This window comes from Topomyia yanbarensis, chromosome 3 (genome assembly GCF_030247195.1).
Source record: "Topomyia yanbarensis strain Yona2022 chromosome 3, ASM3024719v1, whole genome shotgun sequence".
Taxonomy (NCBI): Eukaryota; Metazoa; Arthropoda; class Insecta; order Diptera; family Culicidae; genus Topomyia; species Topomyia yanbarensis.
Genome location: NC_080672.1, coordinates 65766769 through 65783631, shown reverse-complemented (window position 1 = coordinate 65783631; position 16863 = coordinate 65766769). Strand labels below are relative to the sequence as shown.

The 16863-nt window shown below is 38.0% G+C and overlaps 1 protein-coding gene across 1 annotated transcript in view; it reads left to right on the top strand.

Moving 5' to 3' along the window:
* The window catches only part of LOC131691334 (uncharacterized), a 283328-nt gene that overhangs the window by 93212 nt on the left and 173253 nt on the right, over positions 1–16863 (top strand). The window lies entirely within an intron of this gene.

The following is a 16863-nucleotide window of genomic DNA, read 5'->3' as shown; positions in this document are numbered from 1 at the left end:
ACGCCCCATTCCGAAAATATTAATAATGTTAGGTGCATCAATAATTTTACTCAACCGGAAGTCGCCATCTTATCAAAATGTGTTTTTTGCATCGATTTCTGTCATTTACTCGTTAGCTTTCTTCCGACGATTCCCATTTTAATTATTTTATAGAGAATTGCTGGCATACAGTAAATACCCTGCTTTGTCTACCCCGATGGGCTATCGTAAACGAAACAACTAAAATTCGAATAATACTTTCTTAGGCATATTTTTTACTTTAAGGATTTAAAAATAAAATATTTTTTTTAAATTTGAAAGACGCCATCTTGGCCTTTTAAATGGCCTAAAACATCAATTTCCGTCGTCTACTTGTCAATTCTATTTTTAAAAATACCCATACTTTTGAGTTTATAAAGAGTTTCCTAAACTGGAAGTCGCCATCTTGGATTTAAAAATGGCCTAAAACCGTTATCTCCTTGTCAATTTCGTTCCAAAAATACTCATATTGTTGAGTTTTCAGATTTCTGTCAATTTCTGTCATTATTTCGAAACTAGTTCTTAAAAAAGTTGGGTAAATCGAATATTACTTGAAAAAAAGAGTTCGTAAATGGACGTTTCAGTGTAGTTGGTGTGGCTAATCTCGCTCATCTGTTTACTAGTTGTTCTCTCTCTATTTGTTTTGATACTCTTTTCTTTTCAGTGAAATTGGCAGTCCGTCGTATACAAATGGGTTATTAGTACCATTTTATGGTGTTTTGATGTTTGCGAAATTTGAAATGAACCATATTCATGGGTTTTTAAGGGTTTGTATCGTGTTTGAGCCCATGAGAATTTGCTCGGGAAAGTATCACACATTTGAGATTTCACAATATTTCTCCTTAGTGCATTCTAACGTTTTTTTATATAGCGTCATTCCGGCGCTAGCTTAGTCCTGCCACTAAGTAAGTGTCGGATTCTGATGAGACGAAGTCGAAACACAATAATTTAGTTATAGGTTTTGTGTTAGTTTTTAGCAAAATATTCTCCGCTTAGGAGAAATATAACATAAAAAAGCGAATTATTTGACTGTTTTTTCATCAGCGTATGACAGCCACCTTAATCGCGATGTAGACGTTCAGCCTTAAAATGAACAGTGTGAAATATAGTTTCCTGGGTAATGAACTACCGGAGATACAATAGTACGCAGTTGCACTGTCCCGTTCAGATTTGTGTGGAACTTCTTGAATGTGAGCAGCACATGTGATGAAACTGAAAACTTCGGAAAAATCACATATTCACTTCCAATGAAAATTTGATTTCTTCAAATCTTGCCACCTTTGAAATCAATCGATATAATGTTGATTCTAACCGCACATATCGCCTTGAGGTTCACTAATGCTTCATCCTCACTGTAGGAAAAGAAATAACAGCTCTTTGTACTTTTTTCCTATTTGTACGAATTGTACCAGTCTATGACGGTCCAAGCACAGGGGAAGATGCCAAACCTGGTCATAATAGTGTGAGACCTTCGCAAGACCTCAACAATGCAGTATTTGAAAGATTTGGCTTTTTATAGAGATTTGTATATTGATGGTCCCGAATTTGACGAAGACCTGAATCATTTTGCCACAACCGCAGAACCCTTGCCGGACATAGATTTTTTGGGCATCGCGTTATGGTTGTCGTTAAAGAGCAAAACAAATCATTATTTTTTTCTCAAATAGGATCGAAATTCTAATCGAAATGTTTGGTCGACGCTTGACGTTTTCAATTCAAATTAGCCATTTTTAGTAAACGCATTGATGAGACACAAATAATTGAGTTACCTTTTTTCGAATACAGTAGTATGGATTTATACTAATGCCAATGTCTTGTACAATGATAACATCAAATAATCTGTTGAAGCTGGAATTCGGCTGAGGAACTTTTAGACTTTTGGAATTAATGAATTGTTAATTGTTTTCCAAGCAGTTATCAACCAGAGTTTCTCAAATACTGTACCCTATGATACTAGGCAGTAGCAAGTACGAGCCGAAACGTATGAAAAAACTTGTATCAGATTCAGATGACTACATACCAAGGCAAAAACCATCCCGAAACCCGTTTGTTTCTCATTACAACCAGTTTCGCCACTATCTACGCATCCCGTTTCACATTTGTGCCCTATCGGAACGCATCATCCTAACTTGTTATCGCTTTTACCGTTAGCTACTGAATTGTACCAGCAGAGCTAGGCTCTGTTCCACGTGCATACATGTACCTGATCCCGTGCAGTCTACTGGACCGAAACACATGCCTAGTTAAAATTTCAAAATTCAATTTACCAACCCATGGAAAGGCTTTTCATTAAAGTTTCACATAAAAAGTCCGTCCGTCCGGTCTGCATCGACGTATTGGTACAGACGCTAACATCACACATCCAGCTGGGTGAGTAGTATGTCCAGTGTCCACGTCCCGGATCACGCAAAATGGTACCGCATCGAATGGGTGCAGTTGTTAGTTTTTATCATCAGAAGCGATGCCGGTTTTGGAAGGAGAACGGAATGTGGGTTGAATATTTCATGATAGGTGAAAAATATTTAGCAGGTAATCTGTGCCGATACTCAACAATTTGTTAGGATTAATTAAGGTGCTCTGATAGTTTGCTGATTTTAGTTTATGCCTGCAAAGGAGTTTGTAGCCAAATGGCCACTTTTCTAATTACGGCTAATAAATAATCCATCTGAAACTTTAGGCCGTCAATGGTTCGGTCTAATGACATGGGTTGGGTGTCACATTGTTGTCGAGCTTTCAAAGTTTATCGTTCTGCATGGGCAGGCAGGTGAGTTTATTACATCAAAATTTCCTATTTAGGCTATCGATACTCATCCAACCGGTAGCAGCACGAGAAAGTGCTTTAAAGCATACTAATGGAAACAACTTTTTCTTCGTTGAGCTTGCACGTGAATGAACTTAATGCTTTCAATATTTATTAAAGATTTTCCATGTGTGAGAATCGTAGAATTACTGGTACTCGTACTATTAACATGTAACTTAATAACCAGAGACAGTCCAGGGGTTTGCGATTCAACTTAGTCTATTCAGAACTTGATAACTGCACCAGGCCGAAATTGTATACTCTACTTGTGAACATATTCAGGCCCGTAGTGTGCGTGTGTGCTGCCGCCAACCTTAGAAGGTGCCAAAATCTGCTTTTTATAAGTGAGAATAAGTCATAAAGTAAGTCAGGATAAGTGTACCATTTCCGGGCATTGTTCGAAAGTCCAAAAAGAATAACGTAAATACCAAACACAACCTCCTTAAAACTGTAGTAAAGATCATGGATTGAAGTCACTTCGATGCCAGGAGGAGTTCGGCAATATCATAAAATTCCCAGTCTTAGCCCAACCTAGGTTTTGCACTGTGTTTAATCGCCGGTTCAAAAGCTTTTCAAAGTGCTGGAAACTCCTTGACATATTATGCCTAAGACCAGGAGCTGGTTGCTTCAACTTTGTGTCAATTTTGTTGAACTCTTATATTTGGCACCAGTGAAGAGAAAAATATAAACCTTTACATGGAATTCCGCCCACGCTAGACAAAGTGCGAGAGGCTGTGTCTGAGCTGATAAGCGCTAAAGCGATTAGGAAGGACGGAATCCCGATCGAGTTTCTAAAAGTTCGGAGTAATACGCTGCACGAAGCAATCCACAGCGTGATCGAAATGATTTAGGTAGAAGAAGAAATGCCTTCAGATCGGTTATGTTCAAGAGGAGCCACAAACTCGAGTGGAATAATTATAGAGGCCTAACCATCCTCAAAGCTGTTTATAAGGCACGCTCTATAGCTTGTTTAGCAGACTTCGCCTGTTGGCTGACTCTATTATCGGTGAATATCTAAGCGGCTTTCAAGAAGGACGATAAACGACAGACCAAATGTTGACCCTGCAACGAATTCCAGATATATTGCTGGAATAAAACTTGCGAACTCACCATCTTTTGTGGATTTTAAGGCGACGTTCGATTTCGTGAAACGAAACGCACTTTGGCAGATAATGCTTGACCATAGCTTTCCGACAAAACTGATTAAACTGACTCGAATGGATCAAAATCAAGCCGGAGAAACCTCCGTCTCGTTTCTGATGTTAGCTGGATTGAAGCAGAGTGATGCGTTTTCTGATCTATTCTTGAACATAGCGCTCGAAGGTGTACAAAAGGAATGAAATCATCATCATGAGGTCTCACATGTCGAGGTCATTGGCGCTGGTCGCAGAACAGTGGAAGAGGCGTTTGTGCCTTCTAAAAGGAAGGCTGCGTAAATCGGATAGACTGTAAACCTTGACAGAACAAAGCGCATTGTAAAGGGCGAACACGAAATTATTGCGACACCGAAAATGTCATGCCAATTTTCTTATAATGTTTAAAATCAAACCAAAATTTTAGGGTAGTTTTATACATATATTTACTTCAAAAATCAAAAGAAAAGTTAATCGATGGAGCCTTGAGTGTAAAATTGAACGCATTTTCGCTTGATGCCTTCCATCAAAGTCTTTACAGTGTCATCCGGTACCAGTTTCTCAGTTTTTTTTTTCCATTTTCTTAACATGTCCTTCTCGTCTTTGACTGTGTTCTTGCTCTGGCATGATGCCAAATCTGGCCAAAATAGCGGAGCTTCGTCGTGCTGCTGCAAGAACGGCAAAAAACGCTTCTCGAGGCACTCAGATTTGTAGATCTCGCCATTTACTGTGCCCTTTGTCACGAAAGGCTCACTCCTCAGTCCGCAGGAGCAGATGGCCTGCTAAATGAGATATTTGGAGGCGAACTTCGACATTTTCCTCTTCTAAAATTTGACGTCCACATAGAACTTGCTCTTGCCGGTGAAAAACTCCATCCCCGGAATTTGCTTAAAATCGGCTGATGTGATAAATGTGATGGCATTGAAGTCTGTGTTTCGGATTGGTTTTCCGAAGGTGTATGGGGAATTGGCTGTGATGTATTCTCCTCAGCATCCTCCGCACAAGGTGTTCCATGATGTGCCATCTGGTTGCAGTATCTGCACGTAGGTGTCTGCCCTTCGTGGGTGCATAGCGTGGGCTGGTTAATGTTAGTTCCATTATAATTGAATTGTATAGTCAAGTGGGAGGGAATAGGTCTTTCCACTCGCATCCTCACCACAAGAACACCGTTAGAAGTACCCGGGAAGAAGTTTTTCCAAGTATCAGGTGTAACGGATTCCACTTCTCTGAATTGCGACATGTATTTTGTAATTGATTCACGGGGAGTACGCGGTGATAAATCATGTAGTCTCACATCTATAAAATCTTTTTCTATGTGCACTGGGATCTTCATTTCAACACTGTCACTTTTAATCATGTATTTCAGGTTGTTCTGTCAAGCGAATTTCTTTGCTTGGTCTAATGTTCACCTTCAGAAAATGTTTCAGCTCACGGAGACTCGGTCGTGTAGAACAAAATCTCAAGTCAACAACCGCTGTGTTGGGTCGAAGCAGCGCTTTTTCATCAAATTCACTCATGATGGCAGGAGTACATACAATGGTTCTTTTGTTCTAGACGCACTAACTGTCGTTCACTTTGCTCGTTTGCTACTCTTGTTTAGAGAGACTTTGGCAGATGTAAAAGTAGATCGAACGGTTTCCTTTGTTCTTCAGACAATGCACACAAAATAACAGTACTGTGTTGTGCTTCGAATTTCGTGACCGATGTCTTTGGTGGTTGTAAATCGACTGACATGAAAATTATGCTTCGTTGAAGTAATGGCAAATTGCACAAACGTGCCGTACCCTATGGCACGCTAGAAATCGAGTGGTTTTAAGCAATCTTCCCAAATGAACATCGTCCACAGTGCTCGCTCTGGTTCGGTGTTCATATTAAACTCACATTCACACGTGCACGTGTTCACCTGCACAACCGAACCCCATGTATATACACGGTGTGCGTACTCATAGGTTCGTGGCACCAGTTTTCTCTTTCTCACTCTCATCATTACTAGCGATGACTTTTTTTTATGCTCTTTTGGTTCAGAAAGAGTGTGACATTGACGATCACCACACGAGGACATATTTCGCTGTTCCTAAAAATATAAACAGATGAGATTATCATCATCAGCCTTCCTATATCAGTATGTTTGCATACGTGGTACAGCACGTGGTTCATGCATCTGTACCATTCTCCATTTTCTACTGTAAAGGGAGAACACGAAATTATTGCGACACATGCAACAGGGCATAACTTTTTTACCATTGGGTAAAAATCAACCAAATTTGCACGCTTTCTCATTGATGTGTATTATTTATATGCTGTCAAACTCGAAGTCGTGTTTTTCGATTCAACGAAAATGGAGGTGAACCAACGCGAGTCGAGAGAACAAATTCTTTCCAAACACCTGGAATTTCCTGACCTGTCGCACCGGCAGTTGGGAAAAATGTTGAACATTCACCATTCAACCGTCTCCAGAGTGTTGAAGCGGTTCCAGGGAGCGGTTGACGTTGGACCACGGCAAAGGAGCTGGAAGAAAACCGGGACCGGAGAACAAAAAGACGGAGGGAAAGGTGAAGCGGATGATTAAAGCAAATCGCAACGTCTCAAGCCGTGATTTGGCTAAAAAGATCGGCATGTCGCAGAGCTACGTCCAGAATGCAAAGAAGAGAGCTGGACTACATACATACAGAACTTCCCAAACCGCGATGAGCGGCAACAATCGACGGCTAAAACTCGGGCACGGAAGCTCTACGAGAAGATACTGACAAAATATGGCTGCTGTGTGATGGACGACGAAACGTATATAAAAGCCGATTTTAAGCGGGTTGGAGTTTTTCACCGGCAAGAGCAAGTTCTATGTGGACGAAAAATTTAAGAAGAAGAAAATGTCGAAGTTCGCCTCCAAATATCTCATTTGGCAGGCCATCTGCTCTTGCGGACTGAGGAGTGAGCCTTTCGTGACAAAAGGCACAGTAAATGGCGAGATCTACAAATCTGAGTGCCTCGAGAAGTGCCTTTTGCCGTTCTTGAAGCAGCACGACGAAGCTCCGCTATTTTGGCCAGATTTGGCATCATGCCACTATTCTAAAAGTGTCCTGGAGTGATATGAGGCCAATTCTGTCCATTTTGTTCCAAAGGACATGAATCCGCCAAACTGTCCGGAGCTGCGCCCGGTGGAGCAGTACTGGGCAATGATGAAGCGGGAACTTTGGAAGAGCAAGAAGACAGTCAAAGACGAGAAGGACATGTTAAGAAAATGGAAAAAAAAAACTGAGAGACTGGTACCGGATGACACTGTAAAGACTTTGATGGAGGGCATCAAGCGAAAATGCGTTCAATTTTACACTCAAGGCTCCATCGATTAACTTTTCTTTTGATTTTTGAAGTAAATATATGTATAAAACTACCCATAAATTTGGGTATGATTTTAAACATTATAAGAAAATTGGCATGACATTTTCGGTGTCGCAATAATTTCGTGTTCACCCTTTATGGAAATAAAAAATGCCAAAGACGCTGAAGTATTTTAAAACGAAACCAATCTATTCCAGTAAAAGAAATGTAACTCAATAATCTTCAGTAGAAAATCTTCAAATGTTACCATAGACATACACTTGGGAAACGAAGCGAAAATGCCAAATTGTACCAGATCTAGGCGTAATATTAGACTCCAAGCTCACATTTGTGGAACATTACACTTCAGCAATAATTTTGAAGATCCTTACTCAATAAAATCATTATACAATACATATGTCAGATCAATTTTGGAATATTGTAGCGTAGTATGGAACCCATCCACTGTAGTGTATAAAGAACGCATCGAATCAGTCCAAAAACAATTTCTTTTCTACGCACTTCGTAAACGAGACTGGCCGATACTTCCTCTTCCATCGTATAATGCACGTTGCATGCTCATTAACACACAAACAACTCAAAGAACGCCGGGAATTTGCCATGCTTTGCTTTTACAATGACAACGTGTTCTCAACGTGTATAGTCTGCATCATTATTTTCGCAAATAAAATTTTATGTGCCTAGCTGTCAACTAACAACTCGTGATTTATTTCAAGACAATCTTTTAGGACAAACTATGCTAAAATTTCCAAGCGTCATTATAATAAAAATTGTGAAATAATTGACCTTTCCGTGTCTAGAAAACATATAAAATTTGAACTTCACCGTTGAAATAATGTATTGTAAATATTGTAATACCATTTATGTAGTCTACATATGCTTGACGAAAAAAAATCTAATATAAAAGCACATACGTTGAAAACGCGTCAATTTTAGATTTTCAAAAAAGTTTCCAATTTTCTTGAGATATATGGAATATCTACAATCGCTTTGTACCACATGTTAACACATATTGTAAAATTTGCTCTAATTTAGCATAAATTATTTTTATGTTACATTGATTGATTTTATGGCCGACGAAAATTTATGCCACCTTACTAAGAAACAATCTTTGACACGTATCGGATGTAAAACTGAGAATATGCGCTAGGAATAGTATTTGTGCATGAGCTGTGTCCGTCCCGAATCGGGATAAAAGCAAATGGAAATAGAATGCTTTGCCCGTGAAACTCACTTCTCGATTCGGTGAGCTGGTTTCTATTTGATTTTCTATTTGATTTTAACCTTGCCAAAAAATCGAATCTACCTTCAGTTAACTGTTTAGCGTTTCTACAAATTATTCCCAAATTTGTAGAAGCACTCAGCCGTTAATATGAGGTAGTTTCAGGATAGTCTATCGATTTTTTGACAAATTCAGACTCCGAAATCAATTAGAAACCGACTCACTGAATCGAGAAGTGAGCTTTACCGGCAAAATACTCTGTTACCTCTTCTAACCGAATGCGGGACGGGCAGAGTTCATGAACAAAACCTATTCCTAGCGCATATTCTCAGTTTTACATCCGATATGTGTCAAAGATTCAAACCTTTCTCCAATTACGGCAGAGTACGGATCGTTTCGCCAGGTGAGTGAGCACAGTACGTAATTCGATTGGGATTCAACCATGCACAACAAATCACACTCAATGCAGCAATTGACCAGTAAAATGTAGGAAAATTGATTTAAAATCTTCTCTCACTTCCCCGCGCCCCGCCCTATCAACAGCTAGTGCCGAGTTAGTTAGATATTTTCCGCCGATAGCAAAATAATAATCGAGTAAGAGAATAAAAAGTACCACCCACCCACAGCACAGCACTGCCAACGCTGTGCAACCTATTTATGTACGAGCAATCCGGCCGAGGTTAACCGATCATAAAACAGCTTGCATGTGTTGCCCGTTCAAAGCACACGTAATGTGGCTTTGGTTCAGCTCAATTTGTTTTGACCTGACCTGCAGGAAACCTTACGAAAGACGTTCGAGAGGGTAGCTGAACTTTCGTGTCAACCAGAGGTTTTTTAGGTTTCGTTGAAGGGGTGGTCATTGATTGAGTATTTCATTTGAAGAATCTAGTAACCTACTTGTCAGTTCTTAACCCTTAAATGCGCAATGTTGTTTTAAAACAACATTGCGAAAATCATCTCAAAATTATCACAGTAACGTATTTTAGCAATTTTCACAAAATTGGAGAAAAATTGGTTTGCGTCTTTAAGAGTTAATGATTCGTTATGTCATCACAATACGTCGATTGTTAACTGTAGCATATTCGTAGGACACTTGCCCTTATTGGTTGAAAGTATCTTCGGAGTTGTGTAATATTCTATCTAGTTCAAATTAATTCGTTTTTTGAGTTTTATATGATCTCTATAGTTCGCTAAAGACTTCCTACAAACAACTCGTTTCCAATTACAATCGTGTAATATGAAGCAATCAAGGATAACTATAAATAATAACGTGAATTGTGGTCGCAGTGGTAAAGTGTCCCTTAATAGAAGATTCAAAGTCTTAAATACTGCGAGAATTGTTCGTCGATACGCACGCACGAGGCATTTCCAAGCGTCTATAGCGTAAGTAGATTTGTATTTTTTTTACCATTCAACAATTTCAGACTCTGTCATCAAACATCTAAGAACGTTTTACGCTACACTGCCCATGATCGCATATCAGTCCCATAAAGACAGGGAATCCCATAGAAAACGGGACAACTATGCGATCGTAGGTAGTATAGTCTTATTAAAAAAATACCCTCAAAACCAAGTATGGTACCGCTACCTTATAGGCCAGCAAACTTTGTTTGTACATGGTAAACATGTTGTGGCTCATTCAAAATCTATAACAAACACACACACATATTCAGATGAGCAAACATCCACTAATATACTCATATGAACCGTATGATTGATATGTAAACACGAGGCAATAAATAACGATTAAGACTGGGTCTGTTCAAATGTTGTGGCAGACCGCTCGGCCAACCGGTTGCCGCCGACCGAGTGTTGAGTGGCATGGTAAAAGTAGGTGAAAGGTAGCAAACGTCAGTAGGTAGTGGAAGTTCATCACGAATGCCGTTTTGCGTGATTTTCAGCACACTGGTAGGAGGAAATCTGTTTGTTTTATGGTTCTGGCTATCGTTTTAAACGAAGTTCAACATATGATTAACATGTTAGAAGGACTGACATTGTTTGCGTTCACATTTTTTAGGGCTTTTTAGTGGTATGATTACCGGTACTCAGTCGTAATGAAGGGTTTTTTTAAACTGTGTAATTCCATAATCCACTAATAGGTAACTATCATCTAATGATTTTTGTGCACACAATTATAACGTAAGCAGCGTGTTTGGTTCTTAATTAAGAATCGCTTGAGATTACAGAGGATCATATTTGGAGGGAAAATCGTTCCACGCATACCATCATATCTGAACTGTTGCTAAGTTATTAAGTTAATTCGCCCCGTATATCTGTACATGGCGTTACATTAGAATGTTTGGTTGGGTTTGGTGTTGTTCCCTGGACATGTTTAGTTTTTGTTGTGATGCTTGTTCATCATTTGGGAATACACAGTAGACAGTCAAACGTTGTTCATGATTTCAAGAGCTTATTCGCGATTCTTGTGATTTCTTATGACGTTAGCAGGATTAAAGTTAATGATTTCAAGATCTTAGTCGCGATGTTCGTAATTTCCATTCACGTTATCGTGATATTTTAGTCATGAGTAGAGTGCTTCACGTTCATGATTTCAGGATCTTTGTCACGATTTTAAATATTTTTGTCACGGGTTGTGTGATTTAAGTTCATGATTTCAGGATTTTAGTCGCGATTTTTGTAACTTCTGTTCATGTTATCGTGATATTTTAGTCATGAGTAAATCAATTCATATTCATGACTTCAGGATCTTGGTCACGATTTTAGATATTTTTGTCACTAGTTGTGTGATTTGTGTTCATGATTTCAGGATCTTAGTCACGATTTTCGTAATTTCTGTTCATGTTATGATATTTTATTGTAGAGCTTACCTTCAAAGAGTAATGTAACTAATGTTCATGATATCAGCAGTTTGATCGTGGTATTCGTAAATTCTCTTCGCCTTATCGTGATCTATTACTTTTTGGTTACTAATGGGTTTTTTACTCGGAATAACGTGACAATATGAACTGGATCATTATAATAAGATTCATTCGATATATCTAGTTCTGTGAACTATATCACGCACACTATTTTGGGTTCTCAGTGTACTTTTCGTTTTGTGTCCGGACATCACAATGAACCTTATCAAATAAATAACGATGTTCGAGGTTCTAATAGCTTTTTTATATCTACTGCTTGTACCTATTACAGGTCGCTAGCAGCTGGGTATTTCATAAAAAAGTGCATTGAACAAAAATGATTCCACGAACAATACTCCAACTTTTGTGATAGAGTTCACGTAAAAATTTCATTACCATGTTGCATGGAATTGTAAATGATTAGGGATATCTTCTAAATATTACAAGCACGCAAATAGCTACTAGATAGATCGTAAATCATGTACTAGAAATCATGAACCAGTTCACGAATACATGAATATTTTATGATTTCGTGAACTTTTTCACGAAAACGAATGATAAGGTGTGACTATTAAACTTGGTATCATGAACCAGTTCACAAATACATGAATAATATTTCATGATTTCGTGAACTATTTCCCGAGCGTGGATATTGGATCGTAACTAATATATTAGAAATCATGAACTAGTTCACGAATACATGAATAATATTTTATGAATTCGTGAACTTTTTCACGAAAACTAATGATAAGTTGTGACTATTAAACTTGGTATCATGAACCAGTTCACAAATACATGAATAATATTTCATGTTTTCGTGAACTATTTCCCGAGCGCGGATATTGGATCGTAACTAATATATTAGGAATCATGACCCAGTTCACGAATACATGAACAATATTTCATGATTTCGTGAACTATTTCACGAGTACGGATATTGGATCATGACTAGTATGTTAGGAATCATGAACCGGTTCACGAATACATGAATAATATTTTATAATTTCGTGAACTTTTTACGAAAGTGAATGATAAGTTGTGACTATTAAACTTGGTATCATGAACCAGTTCACGAATACATGAATGATATTTCATGATTTCGTGAACTATTTCCCGAGCGCGGATATTGGATCGTAACTAATATATTAGGAATCATGAACCAGTTCACGAATACATGAACAATATTTCATGATTTCGTGAACTATTTCACGAGTACGGATATTGGATCGTGACTAGTATGTTAGGAATCATGAATAAGTTCACGAATACATGAATAATATTTTATGATTTCGTGAACTATTTCACGAAAACGAATGGTAAGTTGTGACTATTATTCTAGGTATCATGAACCGGTTCACGAATACATGAATAATATTTCATGATGTCGTGAACTATTTGACGAGCATGGATATTGAATCGTAACTAATATATTAGGAATCATGAACCAGTTCACGAGTGCATGAATAATATTTGATGATTTTGTGAACCATTTCACGAGCACGGATATTGGATCGTGACTAATATATTAGGAATCATGAATTAGTTCGCGAGAATTTAATGGATTCATGAATAAAATTCCGAATTTCGTGAAATAGTTCACGAAAAAATAGCCAGAATATATTTATTTTGTGAACTATTGTTCCTATAACTATGAAAAAAATCATGAGTCAACCTTTGGTTTTTTGACTAATGTTCATAAAGTTGTGAACTAGTTCTAGGCGGAAACCGTGACTGAAGTTCACAAAACAAAATCAAATATTTCCACTAATGAAAGCGTTATGCGGGCTTACTGAAGGGAAATTGAATATAATTATAAAAGCCATGATTTTTTGTCATGGTCCTGTTTTCGTAACGTAAAAACCTATTTTAATCCACCTAGCGGTGCAATTGTGCCTTTCTCAATCATGAATCACGAGAATGTGTGCGTTGTTTATATTCATTAAAAACTTTTAAATGCATATATTACATTATATTATTATACATCACATGACAACTATATACAGAAAAATAAATCATTATTCGAGTTCTAAAATTTTGAAAAAGAAAAAAACAGCCATGGTAATATTGAACTGAAAAAAGGTGAGAAATCGGGAAAGTCCCAAAAAGTCGATTTTTATAAAAAAAATTTTTTCGAGATAACATAAAATCTCGACGTTTCATGCATTTTAAAGATGTTTGGCATCAAAAATACGAATTCGATTTCTGAAATTTCATGGGGTCCCCCCTTTGAAAAAAAATTAGAGTTCCGACTTATATGGGAATTTCATATGTGACCGGACGATTTAGTCTATATTTCCGGACCCATATAAGCGATCCGTACGAAATTTTATAGACATCTGTGGGGATATTATAGCTATCATTTGGGACTAAGTTTGTGAAAATCGGCCAAACCATTTCCGGGAAACTGATGTGAGTTCGTAAATTTTGAAAGATGGCCGCTTTTCCCGGGCACTTCCGGAACCATCTATGGTGGTCAATGTAGTCAACGAAAGTTTGGTTGGCCGTCGGTGACCTAGAACAGCAAATTTAAGTTCTATGCTATATTTGCGTCAAGCCGGCGCTAATCTATTCCGACAATGTGTTAGTGTCGGTTTCTGATGAGGCGAAGCCGAAACGCAATATAGTATGAAATTTAAGTTGTTTGAGAGACATTTTAGCAAAATTTTTACCTTTTTTGCTTTCATCGGAGTATCGGTTTGAATCACAATTTGCTATGTGATCGCATGCCACAGCCTGTAACTCCGGAACCGGAAGTCGGATCGGGATGAAATTAAATAACCATTTACGGGGACGCAATACCTTTCATTTGAGTTCAAGTTAGCCGAATCGGTCTAGCCATCTCCGAGAAACCGATGTGACTGTTATTCTGAATTTAGATACTTCCGCCGGGGCTTCCGGAACCGATGATGGTGGCCAATGTGGCCAAATAGACTTTGAATGGATGTTAGTGACCTAATACTACAAATCGAAGCAGTTGTGGTCATATTTTGGAAAAAAATTCACCTTTATACATTCATTGCAGAATTTATTAAAATGGACATTTTCTGCGTGTTCGTACTAATCACCCTGTAATTCCGGAACCGGAAGTCGGATCCATTAGAAATTCAATAGCAGCCTATGGGAACGTTGCACCTTTCATTTGAGACTAAGTTTGTCAAAATCGGTTCAGCCATCTCTGAGAAAAACGAGTGACATTTTTGGTCACATACACACACATACGCACATACACACACACATACATATATACACACATACATACACACACAGACATTTGCCGAACTCGACGAACTGAATCGAATGGTATATGTCACTCGGCCCTCCGGGCCTCCGTTAAAAAGTCGGTTTTCAGAGCAATTGCAATACCTTTCTATTGAGAAAGGCAAAACGTGATTGTCCCAGAATTCACGGCACTTTATTCACGATTTTGGGAACAATTTTTTTCCGTGTACAAAAACACACAAAATGACCTACCCTAAACTTACGAATATTATATTATCCCCTCTTGTATATGTATAAGTTAGCTGTAAAATTTCTTTAGTTTTATTATATAAGAACAAAATAATATTTAAATGTGTAACCCCCTAGTTTTAAGATATTCAGAATGTAAAACAATGAAAAAATGGCACCTTAAAGCTAACGCAAACGGGCCTCAAAGAAACGAATTGGAAAAAAAAGTCTGACCGAACTAAGTCGCAAAACCTTAAAAAATGAAATAATCTTAGAGCTGAATTCTTTAAGTTACATTCGACTTTTAGCTGATTTGATATATGTTACAATAAGCAAGAATTATAGCAAAAATTTATTTTAAATTATAATATAAAGCATGCTGCGATTCAAACTTTTAGATATCGTCCAAACACATAACTTCTCTGACGACACCATTGATGTATAACCTGTGCTTCAGGATGCAAATGGACTTTTCTCTAAATACAGCTCTTTTTTATTATAAAATTTCTCAAAATTGTGAAGCTATGTAGACCAAAAGCTTGCATGATTAGATTCGTCATGTCGCAGTAATCCGGATCTTTCGGGTCTATTATCGTTTCTTGTACTGTCTAATGTATGGATATTTCACAATATCTTTTGAATGCCCATTAGTGAATCAACATGTTCATTGTTATTATTGTTCATCATAATTCAGAGCACTCTTGGCAAAATATACGTCCCATTATCAGAACTTATAACACTTGTTTGTTCGACTTTTGTTTATATTTTTAGCAAACACTCGCAATAAGGGTGTTGAGATATTAATACAGAATATATAGAAGCATGTTTGTACCATTTTCAAGATGGCGATAAATGGCGCTTATCATAAGATAGCACAACTGTGACGAATTGAATTTAGTTAAAAAAATTTACGGACGACCCAATTAACCGATTTCAACGAACGAACCAGCAATGAAATTATCGTAAGACAAAGTTTGGTTTTAATTTTTTCCGATCCGAACCGTTACTATTTTATGTATTTTTTAAACAATTGTTTATATTAAAATGAAATAAATAGGTATTCTAGACCGCCTTTTTACACGAAGAAGTTGCCGCCACTAACTAAAATATTCCACGGCTAACGTCGCCGTGCACGGATTTCATACAACGGATTGAAAGCGTTGACGCGACCCCGCATAGATCAACATGGCTGTTGCAGCTTTTGTCGCATTATCAAACAATAATGAATGGGAGCGCGGCAAGTGTGGTAAACATTTATTTAGCCTATTACTTGAAATTGTTATCGATTGCAATTAATGCGGTCAATGATTAATGAAAGAAAGTTAACTGTAATTCCATTTTTTTTTTCATCTGCGGAGGAGCTTGTATTGTCCCGTGACAAATTCCGGGCAATTCCGTAGAGGTATTTTTTGCGGACTCTTCCAAAAATCTTCAATCTCTTCCAAAAATCCTCACTGTTCTCCAAAATTCCGTACGATTTGACTTAGCCCATAAATTTGCACAACGATTTGTTCAAAAACCAACCCAGGTGATAAGTTGACTTGCATGTCAAGTTGGTTGATGGTAAATGTTTTAAATGAATGAAAATGGAATGCCGTATCTTGTACTAGGTAGCAATATACTGGCAAACCTAAAAACGCAAGTCCAATAGAGCATACTGCAGAAATGAATTACTTAACACCAGAAGCATCCAGCATGTAACGATTGTTTATTCGACATGCAATCCCAAGTAGAGGTATGCCTACTTGACATCGCCAAGCCTACACACAAGCACACTACGGTCGAACTAACCACTCAAAGGGAAAAAAGAAATTGTGTCGATTTTCCATTGAGCCGCGTGTTTCAGGTGTGGCATTTGCCACACCGTTGGTTGTTGCGTTGCCATGTGTGTGAATGGAGTCGATGTGTGCCGATTCCTGAAAGCTTTCCGTTTTAATGGTTGTTGAGCGAATGATTTTCCAACCCAGAGTGGGTGGGTCGGTGGTATTCTGATTCCTGCAGCCTACTCGCGCCAAAAACATTCGCGCGGCGATTCATGCTTGTGAAAAT